The sequence below is a fragment of the Gekko japonicus genome, unplaced genomic scaffold, assembly GCF_001447785.1.
Source record: "Gekko japonicus isolate JY-2015 unplaced genomic scaffold, Gekko_japonicus_V1.1 scaffold572, whole genome shotgun sequence".
In the NCBI taxonomy this organism is placed as follows: Eukaryota; Metazoa; Chordata; class Lepidosauria; order Squamata; family Gekkonidae; genus Gekko; species Gekko japonicus.
The window spans coordinates 306,828-328,335 of record NW_015167553.1 but is presented as its reverse complement, the minus strand read 5'-3'; positions in this window follow the sequence as shown (position 1 = coordinate 328,335).

Sequence of the window (21,508 nt, the reverse complement as noted above, 5' to 3'; positions counted from 1 at the left end):
CTCCCAATTTGTAATGACCCCCACTCACTGGGCTGGACATACCCTTGATTTGATCTTCATGGCTGGGGTAACAGTGGACTGGATTACTGCCTTGGCAGTACCATGGTTGGACCACCATGCCCTGAAGGCCCGTCTGAATGTTCCTCCCTGTTTAGGCAGCAAGCGTATTTTAGCTTGCCTGTGGAGTCTAATGGACCCTGTGCAGTTCCACAGGGCCCTGTGGGATCCAATGCCCCCTGGCAGCTCGTTAGATGAGCTTGTGGAGGACTGGCATAGCCGACTCTCCACAGCCATTGACAAGATCGCTCCCCGGCGCCCTCTGTACCCACGCTCCAGACTCGCTCCTTGGTATACCCAGGAGTTGAGGGGTATGAAGCGGGAGTTAAGACAGCTAGAGAGACGGTGGTGACGTGTTCGTGATGAAGCTACAAGAGCACCTTATAGGACGTTTATGAGATCCTATGAGATGGCGGTCAAAGTTGCTAAGAGAGAGTTCTATGCAGCTGAGATTGCGTTCGCTAGTTCACGCCCAGCTCAATTATTTAGAATGATTCGATCATTAACAGCTTTGCCTCAGAGCAAGCCAAATGCTAGGGAATTGGAGATTTGCTGTGAGGCATTTGCGAGCTATTTTGTGGATAAAGTCTTGACGCTCCGCCGTGACCTTCCTGCCACATTTGAAATTAGTAAGGGACCTCAAGGCCCCTTGCACGTCCACATCGGGTTTGGATTACTTCAACTTGCTCAGCCCTGAGGAAGTCGACAGACTGCTTGTAACTGTACGCCCAACCATGTGTGACCTTGATCCGTGCCCTTCCTGGCTCATTAAAGTGGGCCACGAGGGGTTTTGAGGTGCCCTCAGGGAGATTATCAACAAGTCCCTCTCTGAGGGACAGTTCCCAGGGGCTCTCAAGGAAGCGATGGTCTCTTGAAAAACAAGTCCCTCTCTTGAAAAAAAACATCACTGGATCCGGCCGAATTGGCCAACTACTGGCCTGCTTCCAATTTGCCCTACTTGGTAAATTAATTGAGAGGGCGGTGGCGGTACAGCTTCAGGGCTTTCTGGATGACGCTTCCATGTTAGATCCCTTCCAGTCCAGCTTTCACCCGGGACACGGGGCAGAGACTGCACTGGTCGCCCTTACGGATGACCTCTGAAAGCACCTGGATCGGGGCGGCTTGACCTGTCGGCTGTGTTCGACATGGTTGATCACCAGCTACTGGCCCACCACCATGCCGATGTGGGGATACAAGGGTTTGCCTTACAGTGGCTTGTATCTTTTCTCCAGGGTCGGGGACAAAGGGTGGTGCTAGGGGAACATCAGTCTGGGAGATGCCCACTTGAGTGTGGGGTGCCCCAGGGCGCTGTGCTTTCCCCGATGTTGTTTAACATCTATATGCACCCCCTTGCCCAGGAGGCTCAGAGGTATGGGCTGGGCTGTCACCAGTATGCTGATGACACCCAGCTCTATTTGACTTTTTAAAGGAAAATTTTACAAAAGAAAGGAGAATCCCATTTGCCTTGGAAGTCTCTTTATCAGGCAAAAGAGTGATTTTGAAGACAGGAGAGTCCAAGCTTTTAGCAAAAGAACTGACTGGGAAAGTACCAGAAGAACTGGAAGAATCAGAAAAAGAAAAAGAAGACCCAAACAAGGAAGAAAACAAACTTGACAAAACCACAGCTTTTAAATAGAAATGGATACCATGAAGGTCTTATCAGTTAACATTAATGGCTTAAACTCTCCTTCAAAACGACCTAAAACATTTCATTGGTTGAAGAAACAAAATGTATCTTTAATCTGTATGTAAAACACTCATTTTAAAAAGGGGCACAAGAAAATTTTATATAACAAGAAATTGGGCAGAGTTTTATATAGCCTCAGCTAGTAAGAAGACAGAAGATGTTGTGATTTATATATGAAAAATGCTTAACTGTTATAGAAAAGCTAAAAGACCCTGAGGTCTTTATCCATTTTGGGATAAAGTTCACCAACATATAAAATTTACCAATTACTCCTGAAATATTTCTTTTACAATATTGGCCGGATAGAAAATGCTCAGACTCCACTTGGAAGCTAATTTGTTTATTATTGACTTCTCAGCTCAGCTAGCCATAGCTTCAAAATGGAGATTGCTTAGACCCCCCACGATGTCAGAGTGGTATGAGAAAATTTGGGATCAGTTTATAATGGGGGAAATAACACACAACTTAAAAATGAAATCTCAAATGCCACATTATTCCTTATTTACAGAGATGTGGCTCCCTGTATTAAGCTTTTTTGCTGAACGTGATATCTTACCTAGCAACTCAGTGTATCAGGATATGATTCTTCTATAAACGTTCATATTTGAATTTGAAACATAGCTTGACTGTTTATCTTGTGTATTTTGTGTATCTGTTACTTGGTTATTTATTATGCTTCACTAATTGTAGTGAATTATAATTCACTAATTGAGCTGCGGTGGCTCAAGTGGTTAAGACGCTGAACTGCAGGCTGTGAAAAGTCAGTAGTTCAGCAGTTCGAGACCCGGGTGCCGCATGATGGACTGAGCTCCCATCTCTAGTTCCAGCTCCTGCCAACCTAGCAGTTTGAAAGCAAGAAACTGCAAGTAGATAAATAGGTACCACTTCAGTGGGAAGGTAACAGCGTTCCGTGCACCTTGGTGTTTAGTCATGCCGGCCACATGACCACGGAAACGTCTTTGGACAGCGCTGGCTCTTCGGCTTTGAAACGGAGATGAGCACCGCAACCCTAGAGTCGGATTCGACTGGCTTTCAAGCAAGGGAACCTTTACCTTTAATTGTAGATACTTGAATTGATAATTCTGTAAGATTTCATACAAAGGGTGGTTATTTCTTTTTGTCTTTTAATTTTTGATTATTTTGTATTCTGATTGTTACTTAATATGTGTATGTGAAATTTTTTTAAAAAACTGTTATAGAAAAGCTAAAAGACCCTGAGGGAAGATACATTTTTTAAAAAAAAAAAATAACATCTCCAGAAGATAAAATCTTTACACTGGCTTCAATTTACACCTCAAATAATGCAAAAGAAAAGCTCTATGAAAATTATTTCAAACATTTCTGGACTTTCAAGAGGGAGAAATTTTAATCTTTGATGACACGAATGGCGTACTGGATCCAAAAATGGACAGATCTAAAAAGTCTAAAGGAAATAAACTACCTAGGAATGTCATCAACTTTATGCAAATGTTGAACTTAGAAGATTTATGGAGAAACTTCAATCCTCACTCAAGAGACTATACTTTCTTCTCAGACAGACATCAGACATACTCAAGAATTGACATGTGCTGGACATCTAAGAATTTACTCACAAATTTGAGATACATTGAGATCTGTATTGTGTCAAAATACCAAAAAGAGATTTTCTCACAGGAAGAGAAGATAGACCAGAGATGGGTAAAGATGTTCAGGTACATTCCTTTTGCACTGTCTATCCCTGCCTACTGTGATAGACTCTTCAGCTTAATAACACAGCTCTGGAGGAAGGAAAGAAAACCAGCTGAGTAATAGCCTTGTCAAAGCAGAACTCCTGGTGAAACTGTATTTATTTGAAATATTTATATCCCACCTTATCTCCTTAGGCTCATTGTGGCTTACAAACCAACAGCAAGTTGCAAACACATAAAAATAATATAGCAGCCCATCAACAATTTAGAAACCACATACAAGATAAAAAATGCAAAATACTGGGAGGTTCTAAGCCCAACATCCTCCAATAATGGGGGCAGCTGCTTCTGAATGAGTGCTAGAGGATCACTCTAAATCTCTTTCCTTAATTGCAGACATAAATAATGACAAATTAAAAAGGAGGGACAGACATATATTTTTAAGCCACCTGTGAAAAATCAGTGTTGCTTCTGAGGCTCTCAGAAGGGCAAATTTATGCCCTAGTTAATTATTTACCTGAGCACCAACTTAACTATCATGATTTGTGTGCCTGTTTATTATGTTCAGGGTTTGATTGCTCATCTAAACTAATCAGTTATCCCCCATTGAAACCAGGATTCCAGATGTCCCAGTTGTCCACACACTGCTCACCTTCTGTAACTTCCCTGCCCTATTTATGGTTCTGCCCCAATTGCTCTTCCGCAGGGTTTTGTTGTTTTGTTTTTCCTGAAGAAAATTGGACAGGAATTTCTGCCATGCTCCTAACAAATACAGCTTTTAGCAGCTAGAGGCCTGGTATGTTAATAAACAGGCTTTCCCATCCTTTCCCCCCAGTAAAGCTTGTTCCATTTGCAAGTTTTCCAGATATGAAGATTCACAGATATTAAGGAAGGAGAGAAAACCATTGTCTTCCTTACCACCCTTGAATCTTCATACTTGGGAAATCTGCAAAAGGCACATCATAGGGGAAATTTCCTAAACAAATTGCAGATGTCATAATTACTCTGCTTTGTTTTTATTTATTATATACATTTAGATCCTTTGAAGAATTCAGTTCTGTGTGATTTACAAGGGAGCTAGAGAATGTGTGGTTAATTCCCTTCACTCCTCTTCCATTTTTGTCACTTGTTTGTCCCTATTGCTTTGGGTCCCTCCCCCCTTTCCCACATGTGTTTTGCCCTCTCTGGGACTACTAGAGAGAGCAAAACACATTGGGAGGGAAACCCTGAAGCAACAGGGACACACAAGTGATGAAAATCAGAATGTGGAAGAGCCCACAGAGAGAGAAATCTAGCAAGGAGTGTAAGCCTTCAATTTCTCCCTGAATGCTCACAAATCAGGACTTCCATACATTGCTAAACCCTGGACCTTGGACCAAGAAGCCCATCAAGGCTGGGGGGATGGGAACAGATCCAGAGGTAGGGGACCCAAGCACTCTTCACTCAGCTATTAGCCACAAGGTATAGATAGGGGCTCTGGGGCAAGTGATGCTCTGTCATCTTGGTGCTTGGGGGGGGGGGTCAACAGTGGGAGGGCTTCTGGTGTCCTGGCCCCACTGGTGGACCTCCTGATGGCACCTGGTATTTCTGGCCACTGTGTGATACAGAGTGTTGGACTGGATGGGCCTTTGGCCTGATCCAACATGTTCTTAGGTTCTTATGAATCCATCCCAACATTTTTTTGTCATGACTGGGAACAGAAATGAAGACTTTTGAGGCCTAGGGTCAGGCTAACAACTAGAGAAATTATGTTTCACATTGCTAAAAGTAATTCTATGGGTCAGAATTATTTATCACACTGGCAGATACCCCCAGTGGTCATATTTTAGTATCCATATTTCTGGCTTGAGAGACAAATACCAGGTAGGTGAAAGCCTGTCGTAAAACAATTCCTAAGAACACATGGGACAGGTACAAATGTACTGTTATTCTTGGACATAAAGTGCAGAACAGGTTTGACAATGGGAAACGGACAAATAAGTATTTCATAAACGGTGCTATACATGTCATCAATACCTGGGAGTGGAGGGAGATCAGGGTACTTAGGGTTAACAGCATGACTTCAGAAAATTGTGTTCAAGCCCTACTCAACTTCCACTACAGTTTTAGTTCACATCAGGAATTTAGCATTATCATTCCCAAAACAGATTGCTTTTCTCCAGTTTCTCATTCATTGTTCTGCATTTTCAGCTATTCTATAATTGCCACCATTTGAGCAGTATGATTGAGCACATATGAACCACACCTTTAGCATATTATGGGTAATGATGCATGTAATTGCTCATCACACTTTCCCAATGTAAACAAAAATATGCTATATATACACACACACAAACTACTGTAATTGGACATATTTAATGTGTCACTTACCTCTCCCAGTGAATCTAGGAGTGCCATGGAAGTTCCACATCAGCTCCTGAACTCAGTGATGCTCTAGGTGGCAGAGAAAACATCAGACTTAATCCAGGTAAGATGGATGGACTGTTGGTTAGGCATGTAGCTGATCCTAGAGTAAATGTCTACCCATAGCTCAGGTGCAGTCCAGGATTTAGTTCTCTTTCTGAATGTCCAGGTGATGGTAGGAGCAATCTCAAGCAAGGTCTATGAAAAGTACTGAGTTTGGACACGTGGCATAGTGATCAGCTCATAGTTTATTAACTGACTGGAAATTAGAAGGCAAACTAGCCGGTCTGTGACCAGCTTTTATCTGTGCACACATACACTCAAAACACACCCCACTCCCCGTGATAGGCTCTATTTACACTACCTAGTCCCCATAGGTTCATACCAGGATCCGCGCGAGCCCATTGGTCCGTGTAGGATCCTACCAGTCTATTGTTCCTAGATCCGAAGGTCTGTTTGACCGCATGGCCAGGCTAACGCTGGAGAGACTATCTTAATACATAACAGTCTACTTGGAAGTATGTCCCATTCTACTCAGTGGGGCTACTTCCAGGAAAGTGTTCTTAAGACTGCAGCCAGGAGTAGCCAAGAGGGGCTGCAGCAATTAATGATGATTTTTCAGCCACACTAGAATGTGACTTGTGCTTCTCCCTTCCTACTGCTGCCTAAAATGGCCCTCAAAATACTGCTCCTGGTGCACAGGGATCCCCCCTGCCAGAAAACCTAAGAAGCTGGAGGTCTTTAGAGGGAGGGGGAATCAGTGAAAATCATTCCCCTCTTTCATAAGTGGAAACGTATGACAGGATCCAACCTTTAAAACAATTATTTTCAATCCATAGTAAGTGCTCTTTATTTTGTAAAATGTTGGGATAACAATTTCTGTTTAACTTCCGTTGCCTCTGTGTTTAAATCCTAGACTTCAGCAACTGATCAGCAAAATGCTACGCTACCTCCTCAGGTTAAGTAGATCTGGTAAGCTGATCTGCTCCACATCTTTTCAACCCCAAACACAGAAGCCTAACAAAACCTATTGGTTTCATTAGTACTTAATTGCAATTAGAGATGGGTGTATAAGACAGGCACTGAAGACGGGTGTGTAAATGCTCTTTGTTAGCTAAAGATGTTACAGGCACCAAGGAACTTGACCTTGGAGCCCTGCCACTCAGGGAGCTGGTACTTGCACCCAGGAGGCTCTTTTTGTAGCAGGAACTCCTTTGCATATTAAGCCACACCTTCTAATGTAGCCAATCCTCCAAAAGGTTACAGAGCTCTTCTTACAGGAGCTACTGTAAGCTCTTGGAGGATTGGCTACATTAGGGGTGTGTCACTTAATATGCAAATGAGTACCTGCTGCAAAAAGAGCCCAGGGAAACTGCAAGCATTTCCAACCAGAAGATTTATAAGTATTTCTAGTGGCCTGGGAGGTCAGGTGATCCCGGCCTTCTCATACTCCTAGTCTCAGACCTGCTGACTCCTCAGTCTGACAACTTGACACTATGACAGGCCATCTGGGGTTTCTTCTTTACATCATAAATGCATTTTGTCCAGCCCTCTTCCCAGACTGGACGCAAGCAGCCAAGAGGATGGATCTTAACTAAATTTTCTAGGAAGTAAGTTCAACTGACATTTATGAGACAAGTAAATTGTCCTGTTCAACAATCAGGGGTAATTCTAGCTGTAGGGATTTTTGGATCCTTCACTGAGGAAATGTGTATGTGGCAGTTGTCAGAACAGAGTCGAAAAACTGTGTGAAGTCTTCATTTAAAGATTTAATCAGTTTACCTTTTTTTAAAGAATAGCAGCTGAGAACTCAGCTGAGAAGCTCAGACCGCGTGGCCGGCTTGGGCTCCACGCGGTCAAGCGCCAATGTGAGCTTCACTCGAAACGACAATGGACTATGCGGATCCTAGCCTGTACCAATCAGGGGCTAGGTTCCCGGCCGAGAGCCTATGGAACTCTCAGCCACTGTAAATAAACTACTGGGAAGGAGGGGTGTGTTATGGGTGGTGGTTTCATGGGGAATATAAGCCGGCCTGCGAGCCGGCTAAAGTCGTCTTGTTCCTGATCGAATAAAGTACGTTTTGCTGAAATCACACTCCGTCAGCATACTTTTCATCAGTAAAGCTAAGAAAATATAAAAACAGGCTGCTTTCCTCATAAAAGCAGTCAATAGATCTATGTTGCGATATATTGGACATCTATAATATCTATTGCATACAAAGTTGGAGGCCTTTACACATGCCCCCACCCAATCAAGTACATACAAATATTCAACATGAACCAGTAACCTACATATATAGTAATGGCACAAACCACATTTTTGTGGTTAGATTCGGTTCGTGGTTAGTGGCTGAACCACAAACCAAACCACAAACCAAAACGAACCGGGAGGGAGATTTTTGATTCATGATCCACTGCTGGGTCATCCAGTGGCCTAAGATGAGTTGCACAAGCAATGCCACAACCAGCTTTTGTGAAGAGCAAGGCCAGTATGATGCCCTAGCTACAGGACTTGCTGGTGGTGGTTCTGGTACAGGAGAAGGCACAGGCCCCCACACCAGCGTTGCTGCTGCCTGGCTGGGTTCCAAGGTGGATTGCAGAAGTTCTGTGTCTGGAGCCTGCATAGCCCAGCAGAGGTGGCTGTGCTTGATGTAGTGGTGCCTTGAGCCACCCCCGTTGAGGAAAAAGAAGAAAGAGAAGAACAAGTCTAGAAGGGCAGATAGGTAGATATACAAAAATGCTAGAAATAGTCTATAAGAAAATTAATTAACATGGATTTATGTTCCAGGCTGTAGGGGAAAGGCAAGCCTGAAAAAGGTGAAGCTCACTGTTTTAGAACATGGACAGTGAAGTCCAAAGAGCCTCAGCTCTACAGCCTTCTAAGCCAGTGGACTCTTTTTAGGATTATACTGGAAGCAAGGTTGTTGCTCTTTGGTACCATAGGTGTAGAACTCCCTCTCTAGAGAAGCTTTTGGGAGCCCAACCCTACAGATCTCCAGAAGCCAAGGGAAAATGTTTTGAGTCAGACAATTGTTTTCTTATGTTTTTATTAGAATCATTACTGGGGCTTTTATGATGTTTTTATTGCTCTGGTGGTTGATTTTATTAGGCTGTTTCACAGACACCCATAAAACATCAGGAGTCTCTAATGAATGCCACCAACTACCACTGTAGGAGACCAAGGCATAGTCAGACAATGCTTATAGCGGGGCAGAACTTCAGAAACTCCTACTAATTCTCTTGCATAATTACATGCAGGGAAAACACAGTTAAAGTGTCAGTTTTTGAAGCATCTACAGAGAAGGCAGCCTTCTGAATTAGACCACTTAATAAGTACATTTTTTCCCTCTCTAGCATCTTATGATGCACAGTAAATGCACTAAGCATTAGTAATGATGCAAATCGATGATTATGGTAACACCAGCACTGTATGAGCTGTGTCTCACTGGGTGCTCTGGCTCTCCCATTAGACAAAAGGGACAGTTGTCCTGGGTTCAGGCCCGTAGCCACCGTGGGCCATTTGGGAGTGGAGCCCCACCACCCACGAGCTCTGCCCCACCATTTGATGATGCCAGATACCCCCACCCCCAGTGTACCTTGCCCCGCAGCAGTAAGGAGGCTGGGGAAAGAAAGGGAAGCTGCCCTGCAGCTTCTGGTCAGTTTCACTCACCTCCAATCAGCGGTTAAATTTTAATCCTTGGTCAAGAATGAAAAGAAAGAAAGAAAATATTTTTTTTTCCTGCAGCAAGTCCTAAATACGTACAGGACAATATACATGGTATGTGTCAGGAGGTAATCCTGGATGAGGCCAGTGCACTCCGTCATTCTCCCCCTGAATGCACTCAGGTATACAGACTAAAGTGTGGAGTAATGCATTCATGTATCAATGCATTCATGTATGAAAATATTTATATCCATCTTTCCCCTGTAGCTCAAGGTAGCTTACAATTCCAAATATGATATAGCAAGTAAAATAAGCTCCCAGATAACTCCCTCCTCAAGAAAATGTCTGAAGCTTAAGTCTCCATTCATAGTGAATAAAATAGCCTTGCAGTAATTCTGAAAGGAATATGGGTTTATACACATATTTCAGCATCTATATACCTGTGTCTGGAAATCCAGATAAAGTCAATATATACGTTCAAAGTACATAAATACATCCATGCCTTTTATATGCAGGGTGGACAATGCTGATCAAAAAGTAATATTTCCCAAACATTTCCCTCCTTTTCATCTATTATAACCAAAACAGTGAATCATCAAATAAAGCTAGATAGTCTCTCTTTCCAATGCCCAGCAATGTGCCATATGGTAAGTATATAAATGAAGATTAGCAATACAAAGGATAGAATTTCCTGTAACATGATTACGGCATATAAATAGGCTAGCCAGAGACTGGGAGCTTACCTAACCATTTTCTGCACTTTATAGAATGCCCAAAGTTCAGTCTCTCAGCAAGCATAACCTTTATATAGAAAGTGTGGTTGATCCAAGTATCTCCAAAACATGTCTGCTCTCTGCCACTATCAGCACCAAGACAGTGGTTGCAAATCATATCTCTACAATAAATAAGTTGCAACCAGTTTAAGGACAAATCTCTTCCCCTCTCCAAGCTCAAGGACTACAGGAAGTTCACATTTAACATCTGAGTTTGAATCAATGTGTCTTATTTACTGCTGTAAAGTTTTTTCCCCCTTGTCTCTTTATATCCTGAGGCAGCTTTATATCCTGAGGTGGCACAGGCAGTTAAAGCCTGCAAAAAGTAATCTATCACAGAACAGCCTTAACAGCTGTTCGAGTCCCACCGTGGCCAGGGTGAGCTCCCAGCCCATGTCCCAGCTCCTGCCCACCCAGCGGTTCGAAAGCCCTTAAGGCAAATACATAAATGGGTACCCACTCCTAGAGTGGGGGGGCACCCAACCCTTCCTCCAATAAAAAATAAAATAAAAATTGGAGTGCAGCGGCGGCAGCTGAGTGGTTGGACGGCGGTGCGAACGGCGATCTGGCAGGAAAAGAACATGATGGCGGGCCAGCAGGAGACTGCGGGCGACTCGGATGGTGATTGGCCTGGGCGACGTGGCAGCGTGGTGACGTGATGGTCGGAGCCTGCGGGACGGAGACCTACGATTGCAGCATCGCGCGGCTGCGCACCATACAAACCACCCCAAAAGAGCCAATGTGCAGAGAGAGAGACCTCCGCCGAAGACGCCGTCGCCCGGACACAGCAAAAAGAACCCGCCACAAAAAGAACACAGAAAAAGACCATTGCTGCGTAGGTGCCTGGTAAGACATTCACCCTCCCCCTTGCATTGTGGCCCTAGCTAGGCAACTAAATGTCTATGTAAAACCGCTCCGAGCCTCTGGGAAGGAGCGGTATAGAAGTCTAATATGTATGTATGTATGTATAAGAAGAGCCCTGCTGGATCAGACCAATAGCCCATCTAGTCCAGCATCCTATCTCCCACAGTGGTCAAACAGTTCCTCTGGACAGCCAACAACAGGTCATAGAGGCTGAGGCCTTCTCCTGCTGTTGCCTCCTGGCTCTGGGATTCAGAGCCTAGCGCCTCTGAATGTGGAGGTTCCCCTCGGTCACTATGGCTAGTAGCCATTGATAGACCTATCCTCCATGAATCTATCTCATCCCCTTTTAAAGCTGTTTATCCCTGTGGCCATCACTACATCCTCTGGCAGAAAATTCCATATTTTAACCACTCTCGGTGTAAAGTAGTATTCCTTTTGACCGTCCAGAATCTACTGCCCATCAGTTTCATTGGATGCCCTCAGGTTCCAGTATTTGGGGAGAGGGAGAAAAAGTTAACTCTCTCCAGCCTTTGTTTTCACCATCCTGAAAAATGTTGTGTCATCCGCAAACTTGGCCACTACACTACTCACCGCCAGTTCCAGATCATCTGTGAATAAATTAAATAGTACTGGCCTGAATACTGATCCTTGTGGGACTCCACTGCTTACTTCCCTCCATTGTAAGAACTATCCATTGATTCCTAATCTTTGCTTCCTGTCATTTAATCAGTTTTTAATCCATAGGAGAACTTGTTCTCTTATCCCATGACTGCTAAATTTACTCAAGAGTTTTTGTTACCTTGTCAGAAGCCTTTTGAAAGTCCAGGTATATATAGGCTTGCCAAGTCCCCCCGGGGGGCGGGGAAACCCCTGCCCCAGAGGCCCGTTCCCCGCTGCCGGCGGATCGGGCCCCGGGGGGGAACCCCACCCCGGCGTGCGCGTCACCAGGAAGTGACGTTATGACGCCGGGCATGCTGGGGGTGGGGCCACGGTCATCTGAGGGAAAACTCCCCCGGTAAAGAGATTTTTCGACTTGGCAACCCTAGGTATATAAGGTCTACAAGGTCACCATTAACTACATGCTTGTTCATTTACTCAAAGAACTCCAAAGGGTTGGTGAGGCAGGACTTCCCTTTGTGGAATCCATGCTGTTTTCCCTTTAGCAGTCTTTGTCCCTCTGTGTGCGTAACAATTCTATCAAAGGTTTCTAACAAAACCTTGACACAGAGTACTCCATCTTTCTGTGTTATACCTCTGAGGATGCCAGTCACAGTTACTGGGGAAACGTCAGGTTCTACAAGGCCAAGACCACGGCCACACAACCCGGAAAATCTACAGCAACTAATTAATTCCGGCCATGAAAGCCTTCAACAACATAATTCTATCTTTGATTACAGTTTCTACTAATTTGCCTGCAATAGACATTAGGCTGACGGGCCTGTAATTTCCTGGTTCTCTTCTGGATTCTTTTTAAAATGGGTGTAACATTTGCTACTCTCCAATGTTCTGGTACAGCAACTGGATTTAGTGATAGGCTACATATACGGGTTAGTAGATCAACACTCTGACATCTGAGTTCCTTAAGAACTTTTGGGTGTATGCCATCAGGACCAGGAGACTTATAAGTTTTTAATTTCCCTAGTAGGTCTAGAACTTCATCTCCGGTCACATTAATTTGGTTCAGTTCTTCAGACTCTCATCTTAAAAATAGCGGATGTTGCATGGGTATGCACCCCACACTTTCCACAGTAAACACAGAAGCAAAAATGTCATTGAGCTTCTCTGCCATCTCCCCATCTTCCTGTAGCAATCCCTTGATTCCTCTGTCATCCAAAAGCCCCACTGCTTCTCTGGCTGGTTTCCTGCTCTGGATATATTTTAAAAGCCGCCCTGAGCCCGCTCGCGGGGAGGGCGGGGTAAAAATGCCTAAATAAATAAATAAATAAAACGTTTATTGTTTATCTTGATGCTTTTAGCAATCTGCTCCTTAAAATTTCTTTTTGCAAGCCTAATTCTTGACACACACACCCCCCCGAGGCTGTTGTCCCTCCTGTTCAATTCACTGTGGCAGACCTTCCACTTTTAAAAAGAAGCCTCTTAGTTTTTATAGCTTCCTTGACTTGTGTTGTTAACCACACAGGCCTTCTTTTCAGTTTGGTACTGCCTTTACTCACCTGTGAAATTAATTCTATTTGGGCTTCAATTATTGTAGTTTTAAATAGCCTCCAAGCATCCTCTAGGGATATGACTCTCTTGTGTTTCCCCTTCAGATTCCTTTTTAGCATTCCACTCATTTTTGTAAAGTGCTCCCTTTCAAATGTGACAATTTTGGACTTTAGAGGTAACTTTCCATTGACCTGAATGCTGAAATTAATAGCATTGTAGTAACTGTTCCCAACTGGTATAACAACCTTTACAATTCTCACCAGGTCTTGACACCCACTCAGAACCAAGTCTAAGATCACTACTCCTCTGGTTGGCTCTGTGACCAACAGATCCAGTGCACAGTCCTTTATGATGTCTAGGAATCTAATTTCTACAGCATGACTTGAGCACATGTTTACCCAGTCAATGTGAGGGTGGTTGTACTATCCCAATATAATAACAGCTTCCAGCACATCCTATTTAAAATTGTAAAAAGGAAAAGAAAACCCAAAACTTAGGGCACAATCCATCCAATGTTAAGCAATGTAAATCTCATTAATCTTAATGGGCGAGATATGTTTCACTCTGAATGCATTCGGTCTTAAAAGTTCTTGATGGGGTCTGAACTGGCAGAGACTGATCAAGAGAGAGATCTTGGCGTCGTAGTAGATAACTCACTGAAAATGCCGAGACAGTGTGTGTGTGCAATAAAGAAGGTCGATGCTATGCTGGGGACTTTCAGCTGCAGGACCGGATGTGAGTGTATGCGAACAGACGGGACCTGCAGAACGCCAAACCGACCTACTCTATCCCTAATTACCATAGAGAAGTTGCGCCCGACATTTTGAGGAGGACTTTAACTTAATTTGATTTTTAAAGACCTTTTAGAAGATTTTTGTAAGCGCAAATAGACGCATTTGGACAATCGAAAGCTTATCTTCTAGAAGAAACAACTTGTTGTGTAAGTTTGCGCACCGCAGAGAAATCGCCAAAACGGAGACCAGAAGGGCACCGAAACGAACCAATTCTGACCCTGACGTTCAACCAGTTGTGAGACCAAGGACAGGCTCAACATCAACCCCTAAAATGTCAAAAGAGAGGGAGAAGGATAAGAAAGAATTGTATGCAGCCATGGAATTGATGGAGAAAAGAATGATGGAGGCGATTCAGGCCATGGGTGAGCAGATTGAGAAAAGGTTGGGGGTGCAAGAAAAACATATGGAGCAGCAACTGGAAGAGCAAATGGCAAAGCAAACTCAGATACACTTGAAACAAATTGAAGAAGCCCAGGAGAAAAATGTAGCAGCATTAAAAGAATTGGTTACAACAGAAATTACTTCAATCAAGCAAGAATTAGATGGAGTCAGAAAAGAAAAGTTCTTGCAGAGTCCTGGCTGATTGAGTGTGGGAGAGGAACGGGCATTGTTTGACTGGGATTGCCTGTAATTGAGAGGAAGTGGAAGGGGCATTGTTTTGCCTGTGATTGAGTGCCTGGGTGAATTTGAATTTGAATAGCTGCTGCCTGACCTCTGCTGGGGGAGGCCTCTATTTAAGGAAGCACCTTGCCAGAGGCAGAGGAGACCAGCTGAGCTCTGAGCAGGAGCAGGAGAGAGAGCTGTGAGAGAGGTGAGTGGGTTTCTTTTACTTGCTTTCAGCTGAGAGAATTCAGCTAAGGATATTTTGTGGGAAAACTGTGTTTAGCAGTGTGTGGAAGCACTTAGAGTTCTTGCAGAGTCCTGGCTGATTGAGTGTGGGAGAGGAACGGGCATTGTTTGACTGGGATTGCCTGTAATTGAGAGGAAGTGGAAGGGGCATTGTTTTGCCTGTGATTGAGTGCCTGGGTGAATTTGAATTTGAATAGCTGCTGCCTGACCTCTGCTGGGGGAGGCCTCTATTTAAGGAAGCACCTTGGCAGAGGCACGAGCCTCTGGCACGAGCCGAAGGGTGAGCTAAAGGGCTCTTTGCCTGTGGCTCTTAGCCTAGGGACTCTTAGACTAGGGGCGCTGTAAGAAGCCCAAAAAGAGCCAGAAAGACAAGGCCCTAGGCTCTTTGTCTTTCCCGTAAAATAATTTGACTTGATAACAAAACCCACATAAATACCAAGGGTTTAAAAGGGGGATTATATTTATTTATTTTAAAAGAATTATGAAGCCAGAATGCCAGCAGGGGGTTGGGGGCTATCCAGTGTTTTGCACGGAGTGTCACATGTATGACTATCTGCCCACTGGGCAGAAGTCTTGGGTGTGTCCTCGGTGCAAGGAGCTCCTGGTTCTCAGGGAACGTGTGTGCTCCCTTGAGGCCAAGGTGGCTGACCTGGAGAAGCAGAGACAGTCAGCTAGGCACACAGAAAAGACTCTCGGGGACTTGTTAGCTTCGTCCCACTCTGGATCTGGCAGCCCCGCTGCTGTCAGGGAGCATGAGGGTCTAGGGGAAACAGGGCACCATGCTGAGGATAAGGGGAATGTGCCCTCAGAAGGGACCTCTTCCCCAGCTGGTGAGCGGCTCTCCTTTTGCACCAAGGAACCATCCCTGAGCAGGGTGGGAGGGGGGCTCTTGGTAGTGGGTGATTCGATCCTTAGGCAGGTAGACAGCTGGGTGGCGAACCCGCGTACTGACCGTATGGTGACTTGCCTGCCTGGTGCGAAGGTAGCGGACATTACGCGTGTTTTAGATAGGCTGGTAGATAGTGCTGGGGAGGAGCCAGTGGTCGTGGTGCATGTCGGCACCAACGATGTGGGGAAATGCAGTCGTGAGGTCCTGGAGGAGAAATTTAGGCTGCTGGGCAGGAAACTTAGGTCCAGGACCTCCAAGGTAGCCTTCTCAGAAGTGTTACCTGTTCCACGCGCAGGGCCGGAGAGACAGGCAGAGATCAGGAGTCTCAATGCGTGGATGAGACGATGGTGTAGGGGGGAAGGGTTCAGGTTTGTTAGGCACTGGGATACTTTTTGGAACAAGAGGGAGCTGTACAGGCGAGACGGTCTCCACTTGTCCCGAGAAGGAACCAGGCTGCTGGCACTTAAAATCAAAAAGGTGGCAGAGCAGCTTTTAAACTGAATATTGGGGGAAAGCCGACAGGAGATGAAAAGTCTCTGGTTCGGGTTGGCTCATCTGAGAGAGGTGAGGGGGTACCGGTTGCTTTTCTACAGGGAGGTGGATTGAAATTGTCCACAGAGGCCATGGCTGGTGACATGGACTGCCGGACAACGACTCGAGATAGCAAGAGGAAGGATGCAGGCTTAACTTGTAAGGGAAATTACAGCTGTTTCTATACAAATGCTAGAAGTGTCCGAGGTAAAATCGGGGAGTTGGAGTGCTTGGTGTCGGAGGGAAAAATAGACATTGTGGGTATTTCTGAAACTTGGTGGGATGAGGAAAATCAGTGGGACACAGTGATTCCCGGTTATATATTATATCGGAAGGATAGGGGGGGAAGGGTTGGAGGTGGGGTAGCTCTGTATGTCAGAGAGGGTATAAAGTCTAGAAAGATTGAGAGGCTAAGTGAATTGGATTCGCTTCTGGAAGTTCTATGGGTTGAAATAGGGGGGCCAAAAGGAAACTTAACACTGGGAGTTTGTTATCGCCCACCAGATCAAAAGATAGAGGAGGATTATAAAATGATGAATGCCTTAAAGATAGCAACTAGACAAAAACACTGTGTAATAATAGGTGATTTTAACTACCCACACATTGATTGGGTCAATATGTGTTCTAGTCGGGAAAAAGAGATTGAGTTTCTAGACACTCTAAATGACTGTGCTATGGAGCAGATGGTCACGGAACCTACCAGGGGAGAGGCGATCCTTGATTTGGTCCTAAGTAACACTCAAGACCTGGTGAGAGATGTAAAAGTGATTGCACCGCTTGGAAACAGTGATCATAATGTTGTTGAGTTCATCATTTGTACAAATAGAGAATTGGCCAAAAAGACTCACACAACCATTTTTAACTTTAAAAGGGGTAATTTCTCTGATATGAGGGGACACGTGGGGAGGAAACTGAAAGGAAAAGTAGAAAGGGTCAAAACAATTGGGGAAGCTTGGGATCTATTTAAAACTACGATCCTAGAAGCTCAAAAAATATATATTCCGCAGGTTAGGAAAGGCACAAACAGGTATAGGAAAAAGCCTGCATGGTTAACAAACAGAGTAATGGAGGCTGTAAAAAGTAAAAAGAATTCCTTTAAGCAGTGGAAAGCTAGTCACAGTGAGGCTGATAAAACGGAACACAGGCTATGGCAAATAAAATGCAAGTCTGAGGTCAGGCAGGCAAAAAGGGAATATGAGGAGCATATAGCAAAAAACGTAAAAACCAACAATAAAACTTTCTTCAAATACATTAGAAACAGGAAACCAGCCAGGGAGGCAGTGGGGCCCTTGGACGACCAAGGGGTAAAAGGAGTATTGAAGGATGATAGGGAAATGGCTGAGAAGCTAAATGCATTTTTTGCCTCCGTCTTCACTGTGGAAGATGAGAAGTGCTTGCCCACTCCAGAACCACTGATTTCAGGAGGGGTGTTGGAAGACCTGAGTCAGATTGAGGTGACGAGAGAGGAGGTCCTAAAACTGATAGACAACTTAAAAACTGATAAATCACCAGGCCCAGATGGCATACATCCGAGAGTTCTGAAAGAACTCAAATGTGAACTTGTAGATCTCCTGACAAAGATATGTAATCTTTCCTTAAAATCTGCCTCCATTCCTGAGGATTGGAAGGTAGCTAATGTCACTCCCATCTTTAAAAAGGGTTCCAGAGGAGATCCGGGAAATTACAGGCCAGTCAGTCTGACGTCGATACCGGGTAAATTGGTGGAAACCATTATTAAGGAAAGAATTAGTAGGCACATAGATGAACAAAACCTATTGAGGCAGACTCAGCACGGTTTCTGTAAGGGAAGATCTTGTCTCACTAACCTGTTAGTGTTCTTTGAGGGGGTGAACAAACATGTGGACAAGGGGGATCCAATAGATATTATTTACCTTGACTTCCAGAAAGCTTTTGATAAAGTTCCTCATCAAAGGCTCCTAAGTAAGCTCAAAAATCATGGGATAGAAGGACAAGTTCTTTTATGGATCAAAAACTGGCTAGTTCATAGAAAACAGAGAGTGAGTGTAGGTGGGCAATTTTCTCAGTGGAGGGTGGTAAGCAGTGGGGTACCGCAGGGATCAGTACTTGGTCCACTGCTTTTTAACTTGTTCATTAATGATTTGGAGATGGGAGTAAGCAGTGAAGTGGCTAAATTTGCGGATGATACAAAGTTGTTCAGGGTGGTGAAAACCAGTGAGGATTGTGAGGCACTCCAAAGGGATCTGTCAATTTTGGGCGAGTGGGCGTCAACATGGCAAATGGGGTTCAATGTGGCCAAGTGCAAGGTGATGCACATTGGAGCCAAAAATCCTAACTATAAATACACGTTGATGGGGTCTGAACTGGCAGAGACTGATCAAGAGAGAGATCTTGGAGTTGTAGTGGATAACTCACTGAAAATGTCGAGACAGTGTGTGACTGCAATAAAGAAGGCCAATGCTATGCTGGGGATTATTAGGAAGGGTATTGAAAACAGATCAGCTAATATCATAATGCCCCTATATAAATCAATGGTGAGACCTCATTTGGAATACTGTGTGCAGTTCTGGTCACCACACCTTAAAAAGGATATTATAGCTTTGGGAAAAGTGCAGAAAAGGGCAACTCGAATGATAAAAGGATTGGAACACTTTCCCTATGAGGAAAGGTTAAAGTGCTTAGGGCTCTTTAGCTTGGAGAAAAGACGACTGAGGGGTGACATGACTGAGGTTTACAAGATTATGCATGGGAAAGAACAGATAGAGAAAGAGGTACTTTTCTCCCTTTCTCACAATACAAGAACTCATGGGCACTCCATGAAATTGCTGAGCAGTTGGGTTAGAACGGATAAAAGGAAGTACTTCTTCACCCAAAGAGTGATTCACACATGGAATTCACTGCCACAGGAAGTGGTGGCGGCTACAAGCATGGACGGCTTCAAAAGGGAATTAGATAGGCATATGGAGCAGAGGTCCATCAGTGGCTATTAGCCACATGGTATAGATAGGGGCTCTGGGGCAAGTGATGCTCTGTCTTCTTGGTGCTTGGGGGGGGGCAACAGTGGGAGGGCTTCTAATGTCCTGGCCCCACTGGTGGACCTCCTGATGGCACCTGGTATTTTTGGCCACTGTGGGACAGAGTGTTGGACTAGATGGGCCTCTTATGTTCTTATGTTCCTTCACATTGGCTGGCTTATACCCAATCTTAAGAAACAGAATTAAAATGATAAGCTGCTCATTTCAGTGATCCATGCCACCAAACTTGTGCTACAACAGACCAGACTGATAACTGTTACCCAAAAGCCTCCCAGTAGTTATGTTTTGTGCCCCTTTCTGAAGATGGGGATGTATGGCCATGACTCATCCACAAAGGCATTCCACAACTTCAGGGCAACCACACTAAAATGGTGGCTGACTTCTTCCAAGAGGCAAAGAGAATTACCTGCTCTGACTTCCGGGCAGAGGTATAGACAGTGGAGGTGAGGGAGGACAGGTAGAGGTGATGGTGGAGAGGCAGACTAGGAGACAAATGGGCAGGATGAGAAGCTAATGGTGGGGATGTGGCCTGGAAGGCTGCCCCCTCTTCAGATCTGCCTCATCTGTTTCAGTTGGCCTCATTATTATAGAGTTGGACCTGTCAGGCTTTAAAGGAAAGTACTAGTACCATTATACATTATAACCTTAATTTCATGACAGGGAGAAAGTGCTTCTGAAAAGTAACTAGGAGGGAATTATTGGAGAAGAACCTGCCTAAACTTATTCTGTTACAGATTTCTCATAGAAATGAAAGGTGATGACAGGTAGGTGATCAGTTGAGTTTTTCCTCTAGGTTCTTCTCTTTAAAGACTTCAAATGCTTTGAAGTTAGGAGTTTCTAAAGAGAACGGCCCTGTCAGCGGAGCACTGGAGAAGAAGCTGTGGTTGCATGACCCTTTGGCGGCATTCAAGCATTCTTGCCTCTGGTTATGCTCAATGAATAGGATATACATGAACATTTACCAACAGCTCATTTGCATCTAACCACTTTTTACATTGGCCATCTGTATACACTGGCCACACTCTTAATGATGTGGAGAATTATGAGTCTCCTATTTCCATTCCATTCTAGTTGTTCTTTATTAGCAGCTTTGCAAGTTGTTTGGGTGCACACTGTGTTAAATTACCTCATAATAATTAATTTAGTTACCTACCTCATAGTGTTCACTCTACATTTCTTGTAACGTGGCTACCCGTATGGACAAAAAATGTATATGAAACAGCTTCAATCACATGCAGATATTATGTGTATATCTCACAGTGGCTTTCCAACCCTTAGTCAGGCATGTAAATGTCATGCCACTTAAAGAAGAGTTTATGACAAATTGCCATGGTATGTCTGAATGACCTGCTCCTTTCTTTACTTTTATATGTGGGACTGTTTCCTGGAATATGCTTAGCATTGAACACAAACTAATTTCAAAGGTTCTTGTGTAGATCACTCTTACAGGTTCATGATGGCATGAGCTCAATCCTGTCCTTATATATATATACGTGTTTTTGCATGGCAACGTTCTATGCTTGCCAAAATCAGTTGGCTGCCTGAACTGCTCATCAGAAGGTGTGCCTGAGTCCCGCCCACAGAGCCAGCTCCCGCCAAAACTCCAATCCAAACAGTTTACCTCAGCAGCCGAGGAGCCATTTGCCTGACCAGCCTTCTTCAGCCATCAGGAGAAGATCAGCGGAGGAGCAGCCGCAGCCATTTGCCTGCCGACCATTCTTCAGCCCTCGGGAGAGCCTTGCAGATGGCTATGGTTCTTTGTTTAAAATGTTCCCCCATCAGGTTTAATTGAGCTGTAGTTCCAGAGAGGAGCCTGCAGGGGTATCACTCACTGGGTTGAATGGGGCTTCCTCATCTGCTGGCCTACAGTTCCCAGCTGCCCCAAGGCCAAAAAGTGTGGGAAAACAGGGACTGTCCCAAGGCAGTCTTCGTCCCTGGGGGCAGCAGAAATTCAGCCACTTCACAGTCAGCTGGACTGGGGAATGAATGGAAGTTTCCCTGCTCTCTTGGGCAAGAGAGAGAGGCTGAAGTACAGGTGAGCCCACAACCTCCAGAGGTAGAGAGTATTCTGTGTAGGGAAAAAGGATTGCGTTTAACTCCTGTTGATTTATGTCCTGTTGGCTCATAGTGTGTGCTTACTCCTACAGTGT